Source organism: Amphibalanus amphitrite, unplaced genomic scaffold, assembly GCF_019059575.1.
Source record: "Amphibalanus amphitrite isolate SeventyFive unplaced genomic scaffold, NRLGWU_Aamphi_draft 000702F_arrow, whole genome shotgun sequence".
Classification (NCBI taxonomy): domain Eukaryota; kingdom Metazoa; phylum Arthropoda; class Thecostraca; order Balanomorpha; family Balanidae; genus Amphibalanus; species Amphibalanus amphitrite.
Genome location: NW_024882196.1, coordinates 207,807 through 219,812, shown reverse-complemented (window position 1 = coordinate 219,812; position 12,006 = coordinate 207,807).

Here is a 12,006-nt window from a genome sequence, read left to right as displayed (position 1 = left end):
AGGTCATATTTGCGAAAAACCGTTATTTTTCGACGGGGTACCAAATAAAAACTTTATTTACCGTCCGATCGGGCTGAAACTTACACAAAACATGTGCCGCCACACAGGGATGCGTCACAATCAACAAAATCGCCGATCGAGGTCAAAGGTCAAGGTCATATTTGCGAAAAACCGTTATTTTTCGACGGGGTACCAAATAAAAACTTTATTTACCGTCCGATCGGGCTGAAACTTACACAAAACATGTGCCGCCACACAGGGATGCGTCACAATCAACAAAATCGCCGATCGAGGTCAAAGGTCAAGGTCATATTTGCGAAAAACCGTTATTTTTCGACGGGGTACCAAATAAAAACTTTATTTACCGTCCGATCGGGCTGAAACTTACACAAAACATGTGCCGCCACACAGGGATGCGGCACAATTAACAAAATCGCCGATCGAGGTCAAAGGTCAAGGTCATATTTGCGAAAAACCGTTATTTTTCGATGGGGTACCAAATAAAAACTTTATTTACCGTCCGATCGGGCTGAAACTTACACAAAACATGTGCCGCCACACAAGGATGCGTCACAATCAACAAAATCGCCGATCGAGGTCAAAGGTCAAGGTCATATTTGCGAAAAACCGTTATTTTTCGACGGGGTACCAAATAAAAACTTTATTTACCGTCCGATCGGGCTGAAACTTACACAAAACATGTGCCGCCACACAAGGATGCGTCACAATCAACAAAATCGCCGATCGAGGTCAAAGGTCAAGGTCATATTTGCGAAAAACCGTTATTTTTCGACGGGGTACCAAATAAAAATTTTATTTACCGTCCGATCGAGCTGAAACTTACACAAAACATGTGCCGCCACACAAGGATGCGTCACAATCAACAAAATCGCCGATCGAGGTCAAAGGTCAAGGTCATATTTGCGAAAAACCGTTATTTTTCGTCGGGGTACCAAATAAAAACTGTATTTACCGTCCGATCGGGCTGAAACTTACACAAAACATGTGCCGCCACACAAGGATGCGTCACAATCAACAAAATCGCCGATCGAGGTCAAAGGTAAAGGTCATATTTGCGAAAAACCGTTATTTTTCGACGGGGTACCAAATAAAAACTTTATTTACCGTCCGATCGGGCTGAAACTTACACAAAACATGTGCCGCCACACAGGGATGCGTCACAATCAACAAAATCGCCGATCGAGGTCAAAGGTCAAGGTCATATTTGCGAAAAACCGTTATTTTTTAACGGGGTACCAAATAAAAACTTTATTTACCGTCTGATCGGGCTGAAACTTACACAAAACATGTGCCGCCACACAGGGATGCGTCACAATCAACAAAATCGCCGATCGAGGTCAAAGGTCAAGGTCATATTTGCGAAAAACCGTTATTTTTCGACGGGGTACCAAATAAAAACTTTATTTACCGTCCGATCGGGCTGAAACTTACACAAAACATGTGCCGCCACACTGGGATGCGTCACAATCAACAAAATCGCCGATCGAGGTCAAAGGTCAAGGTCATATTTGCGAAAAACCGTTATTTTTCGACGGGGTACCAAATAAAAACTTTATTTACCGTCCGATCGGGCTGAAACTTACACAAAACATGTGCCGCCACACAGGGATGCGTCACAATCAACAAAATCGCCGATCGAGGTCAAAGGTCAAGGTCATATTTGCGAAAAACCGTTATTTTTCGACGGGGTACCAAATAAAAACTTTATTTACCGTCCGATCGGGCTGAAACTTACACAAAACATGTGCCGCCACACAAGGATGCGTCACAATCAACAAAATCGCCGATCGAGGTCAAAGGTCAAGGTCATATTTGCGAAAAACCGTTATTTTTCGACGGGGTACCAAATAAAAACTTTATTTACCGTCCGATCGGGCTGAAACTTACACAAAACATGTGCCGCCACACAAGGATGCGTCACAATCAACAAAATCGCCGATCGAGGTCAAAGGTCAAGGTCATATTTGCGAAAAACCGTTATTTTTCGACGGGGTACCAAATAAAAACTTTATTTACCGTCCGATCGGGCTGAAACTTACACAAAACATGTGCCGCCACACAAGGATGCGTCACAATCAACAAAATCGCCGATCGAGGTCAAAGGTCAAGGTCATTTTTGCGAAAAACCGTTATTTTTCGACGGGGTACCAAATAAAAACTTTATTTACCGTCCGATCGGGCTGAAACTTACACAAAACATGTGCCGCCACACAAGGATGCCTCACAATCAACAAAATCGCCGATCGAGGTCAAAGGTCAAGGTCATATTTGCGAAAAACCGTTATTTTTCGACGGGGTACCAAATAAAAACTGTATTTACCGTCCGATCGGGCTGAAACTTACACAAAACATGTGCCGCCACACAAGGATGCGTCACAATCAACAAAATCGCCGATCGAGGTCAAAGGTAAAGGTCATATTTGCGAAAAACCGTTATTTTTCGACGGGGTACCAAATAAAAACTTTATTTACCGTCCGATCGGGCTGAAACTTACACAAAACATGTGCCGCCAAACAAGGATGCGTCACAATCAACAAAATCGCCGATCGAGGTCAAAGTCAAGGTCATATTTGCGAAAAACCGTTATTTTTCGACGGGGTACCAAATAAAAACTTTATTTACCGTCCGATCGGGCTGAAACTTACACAAAACATGTGCCGCCACACAGGGATGCGTCACAATCAACAAAATCGCCGATCGAGGTCAAAGGTCAAGGTCATATTTGCGAAAAAACCGTTATTTTTTAACGGGGTACCAAATAAAAACTTTATTTACCGTCCGATCGGGCTGAAACTTACACAAAACATGTGCCGCCACACAGGGATGCGTCACAATCAACAAAATCGCCGATCGAGGTCAAAGGTCAAGGTCATATTTGCGAAAAACCGTTATTTTTCGACGGGGTACCAAATAAAAACTTTATTTACCGTCCGATCGGGCTGAAACTTACACAAAACATGTGCCGCCACACAGGGATGCGTCACAATCAACAAAATCGCCGATCGAGGTCAAAGGTCAAGGTCATATTTGCGAAAAACCGTTATTTTTCGACGGGGTACCAAATAAAAACTTTATTTACCGTCCGATCGGGCTGAAACTTACACAAAACATGTGCCGCCACACAGGGATGCGTCACAATCAACAAAATCGCCGATCGAGGTCAAAGGTCAAGGTCATATTTGCGAAAAACCGTTATTTTTCGACGGGGTACCAAATAAAAACTTTATTTACCGTCCGATCGGGCTGAAACTTACACAAAACATGTGCCGCCACACAGGGATGCGTCACAATCAACAAAATCGCCGATCGAGGTCAAAGGTCAAGGTCATATTTGCGAAAAACCGTTATTTTTCGACGGGTTACCAAATAAAAACTTTATTTACCGTCCGATCGGGCTGAAACTTACACAAAACATGTGCCGCCACACAGGGATGCGGCACAATTAACAAAATCGCCAATCGAGGTCAAAGGTCAAGGTCATATTTGCTTATTTGAAAAATAACGGTTTTTCGCAAATATGACCTTGACCTTTGACCTCGATTGGCGATTTTGTTGATTGTGACGTATCCTTGTGTGGCGGCACATGTTTTGTGCAAGTTTCAGCCCGATCGGACGGTAAATAAAGTTTTTATTTGGTACCCCGTCGAAAAATAACGGTTTGTCGCAAATATGACCTTGACCTATGACCTCGATCGGCGATTTTGTTGATTGTGACGCATCCTTGTGTGGCGGCACATGTTTTGTGTAAGTTTCAGCCCGATCGGACGGTAAATAAAGTTTTTATTTGGTACCCCGTCGAAAAATAACGGTTTTTCGCAAATATGACCTTGAACTTTGACCTCGATCGGCGATTTTGTTGATTGTGACGCATCCTTGTGTGGCGGCACATGTTTTGTGTAAGTTTCAGCCCGATCGGACAGTAAATAAAGTTTTTATTTGGTACCCCGTCGAAAAATAACGGTTTTTCGCAAATATGACCTTGACCTTTGACCTCGATTGGCAATTTTGTTGATTGTGACGCATCCTCGTGTGGCGGCACATGTTTTGTGTAAGTTTCAGCCCGATCGGACGGTAAATAAAGTTTTTATTTGGTACCCCGTCGAAAAATAACGGTTTTTCGCAAATATGACCTTGACCTTTGACCTCGATCGGCGATTTTGTTGATTGTGACGCATCCTTGTGTGGCGGCACATGTTTTGTGTAAGTTTCAGCCCGATCGGACGGTAAATAAAGTTTTTATTTGGTACCCCGTCGAAAAATAACGGTTTTTCGCAAATATGACCTTGACCTTTGACCTCGATCGGCGAATTTGTTGATTGTGACGCATCCTTTTGTGGCGGCACATGTTTTGTGTAAGTTTCAGCCCGATCGGACGGTAAATACAGTTTTTATTTGGTACCCCGTCGAAAAATAACGGTTTTTCGCAAATATGACCTTGACCTTTGACCTCGATCAGCGATTTTGTTGATTGTGACGCATCCTTGTGTGGCGGCACATGTTTTGTGTAAGTTTCAGCCCGATCGGACGGTAAATAAAGTTTTTATTTGGTACCCCGTCGAAAAATAACGGTTTTTCGCAAATATGACCTTGACTTTTGACCTCGATCGGCGATTTTGTTGATTGTGACGCATCCTTGTGTGGCGGCACATGTTTTGTGTAAGTTTCAGCCCGATCGGACGGTAAATACAGTTTTTATTTGGTACCCCGTCGAAAAATAACGGTTTTTCGCAAATATGACCTTGACCTTTGACCTCGATCGGCGATTTTGTTGATTGTGACGCATCCTTGTGTGGCGGCACATGTTTTGTGTAAGTTTCAGCCCGATCGGACGGTAAATAAAGTTTTTATTTGGTACCCCGTCGAAAAATAACGGTTTTTCGCAAATATGACCTTGAACTTTGACCTCGATCGGCGATTTTGTTGATTGTGACGCATCCTTGTGTGGCGGCACATGTTTTGTGTAAGTTTCAGCCCGATCGGACAGTAAATAAAGTTTTTATTTGGTACCCCGTCGAAAAATAACGGTTTTTCGCAAATATGACCTTGACCTTTGACCTCGATTGGCAATTTTGTTGATTGTGACGCATCCTCGTGTGGCGGCACATGTTTTGTGTAAGTTTCAGCCCGATCGGACGGTAAATAAAGTTTTTATTTGGTACCCCGTCGAAAAATAACGGTTTTTCGCAAATATGACCTTGACCTTTGACCTCGATCGGCGATTTTGTTGATTGTGACGCATCCTTGTGTGGCGGCACATGTTTTGTGTAAGTTTCAGCCCGATCGGACGGTAAATAAAGTTTTTATTTGGTACCCCGTCGAAAAATAACGGTTTTTCGCAAATATGACCTTGACCTTTGACCTCGATCGGCGATTTTGTTGATTGTGACGCATCCTTTTGTGGCGGCACATGTTTTGTGTAAGTTTCAGCCCGATCGGACGGTAAATACAGTTTTTATTTGGTACCCCGTCGAAAAATAACGGTTTTTCGCAAATATGACCTTGACCTTTGACCTCGATCAGCGATTTTGTTGATTGTGACGCATCCTTGTGTGGCGGCACATGTTTTGTGTAAGTTTCAGCCCGATCGGACGGTAAATAAAGTTTTTATTCGGTACCCCGTCGAAAAATAACGGTTTTTCGCAAATATGACCTTGACCTTTGACCTCGATCGGCGATTTTGTTGATTGTGACGCATCCTTGTGTGGCGGCACATGTTTTGTGTAAGTTTCAGCCCGATCGGACGGTAAATGAAGTTTTTATTTGGTACCCCGTCGAAAAACTAGATGCCGGCAGCGCTCGTGCGTTGCCTTGGGCCAGAATTGGAGGATCCATAGCCCAATGAAATGTGCATTATTTTGGAGGCCTTGCCTGGGACCACCATTGAACCGATTTTGAGGTTGATAGCTTAAAATTTCTTTGAGCCAGAGGACCTCACGTCAAAACGGTTTTCCGACCCCAGCACGTGCAGCCTGCACCCCTCGCAGACGGTGACCCCCCTGGAAACTGGTTCAAGGTGTTAACGATGTGTCCCGCCAGTATGGCTTTGCCCGTGACCTCGGGTTGACCTGTAGCCTTGACAAAAAAGTTCGTGTCACCGAAACTTTGAAGCGGAATAGCATGTGCCACGAAGCACCGAGCGAACCGAGGCCAGCACCAAAAGTTTACCTCGTCGGAGACGAATCAAACGGTCCCACTTTCGTCCCGATCGGTCTACCCATTTTGACTCCAGGTCCAAAAAAGCTTGGACAAACTCACTCACATACTCACTCACTGACAAACAGGTTCAGCCGAACTTTTTTTCAGCGACCCACCAATGGGAATTTCCGGATGCAAAAGCATGCTATCGCATGCTTTTGATCCTCCAATTCTGGATAACGGTTTTTCGCAAATATGACCTTGACGTTTGACCTGGATTGGCGATTTTGTTGATTGTGACGCATCCTTGTGTGGCGGCACATGTTTTGTGTAAGTTTCAGCCCGATCGGACGGTAAATAAAGTTTTTATTTGGTACCCCGTCGAAAAATAACGGTTTTTCGCAAATATGACCTTGACCTTTGACCTCGATCGGCGATTTTGTTGATTGTGACGCATCTTTGTGTGGCGGCACATGCTTTGTGTAAGTTTCAGCCCGATCGGACGGTAAATCAAGTTTTTATTTGGTACCCCGTCGAAAAATAACGGTTTTTCGCAAATATGACCTTGACCTTTGACCTCGATTGGCGATTTTGTTGATTGTGACGCATCCTTGTGTGGCGGCACATGTTTTGTGTAAGTTTCAGCCCGATTGGACGGTAAATAAAGTTTTTATTTGGTACCCCGTCGAAAAATAACGGTTTTTCGCAAATATGATCTTGACCTTTGACCTCGATCGGCGATTTTGTTGATTGTGACGCATCCTTGTGTGACGGCACATGTTTTGTGTAAGTTTCAGCCCGATCGGACGGTAAATACAGTTTTTATTTGGTACCCCGTCGAAAAATAACGGTTTTTCGCAAATATGACCTTGACCTTTGACCTCGATCAGCGATTTTGTTGATTGTGACGCATCCTTGTGTGGCGGCACATGTTTTGTGTAAGTTTCAGCCCGATCGGACGGTAAATAAAGTTTTTATTTGGTACCCCGTCGAAAAATAACGGTTTTTCGCAAATATGACCTTGACTTTTGACCTCGATCGGCGATTTTGTTGATTGTGACGCATCCTTGTGTGGCGGCACATGTTTTGTGTAAGTTTCAGCCCGATCGGACGGTAAATACAGTTTTTATTTGGTACCCCGTCGAAAAATAACGGTTTTTCGCAAATATGACCTTGACCTTTGACCTCGATCGGCGATTTTGTTGATTGTGACGCATCCTTGTGTGGCGGCACATGTTTTGTGTAAGTTTCAGCCCGATCGGACGGTAAATAAAGTTTTTATTTGGTACCCCATCGAAAAATAACGGTTTTTCGCAAATATGACCTTGACCTTTGACCTCGATCGGCGATTTTGTTGATTGTGCCGCATCCCTGTGTGGCGGCACATGTTTTGTGTAAGTTTCAGCCCGATTGGACGGTAAATAAAGTTTTTATTTGGTACCCCGTCGAAAAATAACGTTTTTTTCGCAAATATGACCTTGACCTTTGACCTCGATCGGCGATTTTGTTGATTGTGACGCATCCCTGTGTGGCGGCACATGTTTTGTGTAAGTTTCAGCCCGATCGGACGGTAAATAAAGTTTTTATTTGGTACCCCGTCGAAAAATAACGGTTTTTCGCAAATATGACCTTGACCTTTGACCTTGATCGGCGATTTTGTTGATTGTGACGCATCTTTGTGTGGCGGCACATGTTTTGTGTAAGTTTCAGCCCGATCGGAGGGTAAATAAAGTTTTTATTTGGTACCCCGTCGAAAAATAACGGTTTTTCGCAAATATGACCTTGACCTTTGACCTCGATTGGCGATTTTGTTGATTGTGACGCATCCTTGTGTGGCGGCACATGTTTTGTGTAAGTTTCAGCCCGATTGGACGGTAAATAAAGTTTTTATTTGGTACCCCGTCGAAAAATAACGGTTTTTCGCAAATATGATCTTGACCTTTGACCTCGATCGGCGATTTTGTTGATTGTGACGCATCCTTGTGTGACGGCACATGTTTTGTGTAAGTTTCAGCCCGATCGGACGGTAAATACAGTTTTTATTTGGTACCCCGTCGAAAAATAACGGTTTTTCGCAAATATGACCTTGACCTTTGACCTCGATTGGCGATTTTGTTGATTGTGACGCATCCTTGTGTGGCGGCACATGTTTTGTGTAAGTTTCAGCCCGATCGGACGGTAAATAAAGTTTTTATTTGGTACCCCGTCGAAAAATAACGGTTTTTCGCAAATATGACCTTGACTTTTGACCTCGATCGGCGATTTTGTTGATTGTGACGCATCCTTGTGTGGCGGCACATGTTTTGTGTAAGTTTCAGCCCGATCGGACGGTAAATACAGTTTTTATTTGGTACCCCGTCGAAAAATAACGGTTTTTCGCAAATATGACCTTGACCTTTGACCTCGATCGGCGATTTTGTTGATTGTGACGCATCCTTGTGTGGCGGCACATGTTTTGTGTAAGTTTCAGCCCGATCGGACGGTAAATAAAGTTTTTATTTGGTACCCCATCGAAAAATAACGGTTTTTCGCAAATATGACCTTGACCTTTGACCTCGATCGGCGATTTTGTTGATTGTGCCGCATCCCTGTGTGGCGGCACATGTTTTGTGTAAGTTTCAGCCCGATTGGACGGTAAATAAAGTTTTTATTTGGTACCCCGTCGAAAAATAACGTTTTTTTCGCAAATATGACCTTGACCTTTGACCTCGATCGGCGATTTTGTTGATTGTGACGCATTCTTGTGTGGCGGCACATGTTTTGTGTAAGTTTCAGCCCGATCGGACGGTAAATAAAGTTTTTATTTGGTACCCCGTCGAAAAATAACGGTTTTTCGCAAATATGACCTTGACCTTTGACCTCGATCGGCGATTTTGTTGATTGTGACGCATCCTTGTGTGGCGGCACATGTTTTGTGTAAGTTTCAGCCCGATCGGACGGTAAATAAAGTTTTTATTTGGTACCCCGTCGAAAAATAACGGTTTTTCGCAAATATGACCTTGACCTTTGACCTCGATCGGCGATTTTGTTGATTTTGACGCATCCTTGTGTGGCGGCACATGTTTTGTGTAAGTTTCAGCCCGATCGGACGGTAAATAAAGTTTTTATTTGGTACCCCGTCGAAAAATAACGGTTTTTCGCAAATATGACCTTGACCTTTGACCTCGATCGGCGATTTTGTTGATAGTGACGCATCCTTGTGTGGCGGCACATGTTTTGTGTAAGTTTCAGCCCGATCGGACGGTAAATAAAGTTTTTATTTGGTACCCCGTCGAAAAATAACGGTTTTTCGCAAATATGACCTTGACCTTTGACCTCGATTGGCGATTTTGTTGATTGTGACGCATCCTTGTGTGGCGGCACATGTTTTGTGTAAGTTTCAGCCTGATCGGACGGTAAATAAAGTTTTTATTTGGTACCCCGTCGAAAAATAACGGTTTTTCGCAAATATGACCTTGACCTTTGACCTCGATCGGCGATTTTGTTGATTGTGACGCATCCTTGTGTGGCGGCACATGTTTTGTGTAAGTTTCAGCCCGATCGGACGGTAAATAAAGTTTTTATTTGGTACCCCGTCGAAAAATAACGGTTTTTCGCAAATATGACCTTGACCTTTGACCTCGATCGGCGATTTTGTTGATTGTGACGCATCCTTGTGTGGCGGCACATGTTTTGTATAAGTTTCAGCCCGATCGGACGGTAAATAAAGAAGTACCTTATTGTTGTTTATAGCCAGAGAGGTTTTTTGCCCCTAGAGGTCAAAATATTTGACCTAGGAAAAAATGGGTGCTATTTTTGGAATCAGCGTGTCAATATCTATCGTTTGGCATAGTTTGGCGATGTTTTGAACTCGACGCTGAAAACGAATACGAATACGACGCTAACTTGATGGACATGTAAAAAGCGGCCGATCGCGACGAAACTTTCAGTACCCTCGCGTTAATCAATTTTACACCTACTCTGAAAATTTCATGACCTTGACTCCAATGACCTTTGACCTGTGACCTACTTTTCGAGACCATGTTTGGCCGGAATCGCGATTCGGCGTATGTCGGCTCGCATTAGCCGCGCGTTTGCAGTCTTTTCGTGGTTTCAAGCGTTCAAACATGTGAAAGATGTTGCCCCCATGCGTTAGGTTGGGTGTCAAGGTCACCTGAAGGTCAGGTCAGGTCATTGACCTTTGATGACCTCGGTTCACTTTTTCGAGTTTTACATGTTTCTAGGCCAGTTTTTGCAGCTGAATTCGAATTTAGCAACCATTTGAACATTTGCGAAGTACTTTTGGTGCCTTCGTAACATGTTACGAAGCTGTCAGAGGCGGTTGACACCTACTAGGAATACCCGGCAGGACCCCTACTGGTTGACCTGACCTGACCTGACCCGACCTGGACTAAATGCATGAAGACATCATCTGTGATCAAAACTAACATGATATTCGTGATCAGCACCCCGAAAAACCCCGTAGCAGCCACACTTTACGACGTTCTAACAGGTCCCGATTTTTCCGACTTTTGGGTCATTGACCTGACCTGCAAGGTCAACCAATGACCTAGGACCTTAAAATTAGGTATCATCGGCTTCCTCTCGTCACGGGCAACACGCTCGTTTTTTTCCGCGAAGCTCTAGCTCGATCAGGGGCGAAACGGCAAGGGGGGGGGGGTCCAACGGACCCCCCCCCCTTATACGTTCGCGGCTGGAAAAACACCAATACGGGCGAGGGTTAAACTGGGCTTAACCCGCGCCCCACTGGGGGAGGGGACTATTCATAGCCCCCCCTCCCGTTTTTCTGCAATAACTTCTAAACCACTTGATGTATCGCCAGCAAATTTTTAGTACCTACCTTCGGCTGTATCCATTTGACACATTGTGTCAGAATTTGAACTTCGTATCTAGCATAGGTCGGCCGGAAATGACGTCAGAGTGACGTCATGTTCGGCCGATTTCGACGCAAAACATTGAACCCCGGGAATCACTCCCAAGAGCTCAGTTTTTGAGCTAGATCAAATTCCTTTGCATGAGAGGACTCCGAATGGACTGCGCTATCAAACTGTTATCTCGAATTGTGAAAATTTTGAAAATTTTGAAAAGTATTCATATTGAAATTCAAAACTTGTATTTTTATCTTTTTTCAAACACTTTTTGACTTTTCGAAAAAAAAAACGCAATATAGGTGATAGAACACATGCTTATGACTGACTTTAGCAAGTTTTAGCCAGATATCTTCAAAAATGGCCAAGTTATAGGCATAGGCGGCGGAACGGAGAGGGCACCGGGGCACCGTGCCCCCCATCGATTTTGGATTTTAACATTAGCCCTATGGGCGTTGCATGGAAAGAATGGGACCAAAAGTCGGCAGTGCCCCCCGTTAATTGAAGGTGTTCCGCCGCTACTGGTTATAGGTACGCATCATACAAAAAATGTCGCAATTTTAACTTTTTCAAATCAATTTTCTGTACGAATTTGACATCGTACACCAATATAAATAGCACCATCGTGTTCCTGAGCTCAAACTGCATCCGATAGACATGTTTTTGTTGAAAAATTTCAGCTTTGAAATTTGACCTTTTTTGACCTGAAAGTGACCTGACCTCAGCTATATTTAGATGAAAATGGCCTCAAATGACACAGGCGACACCGAATTCGAAATATATGGCCTAAATGGACCATAAAACATGTGTCACGTAACCAACTTATGACATAAGATTTCCGTGACCTATGATGACCTGACCCTGACCTGAAAATCAAAGTACAAAATTAGTACCCTCAGGGTATCTAAAGCATCTGTTCACGAACGTAAGCCGAAAATCAGCCTGATCTGACTTGTACCTAAGACGGCAGCCAGAGCTCAA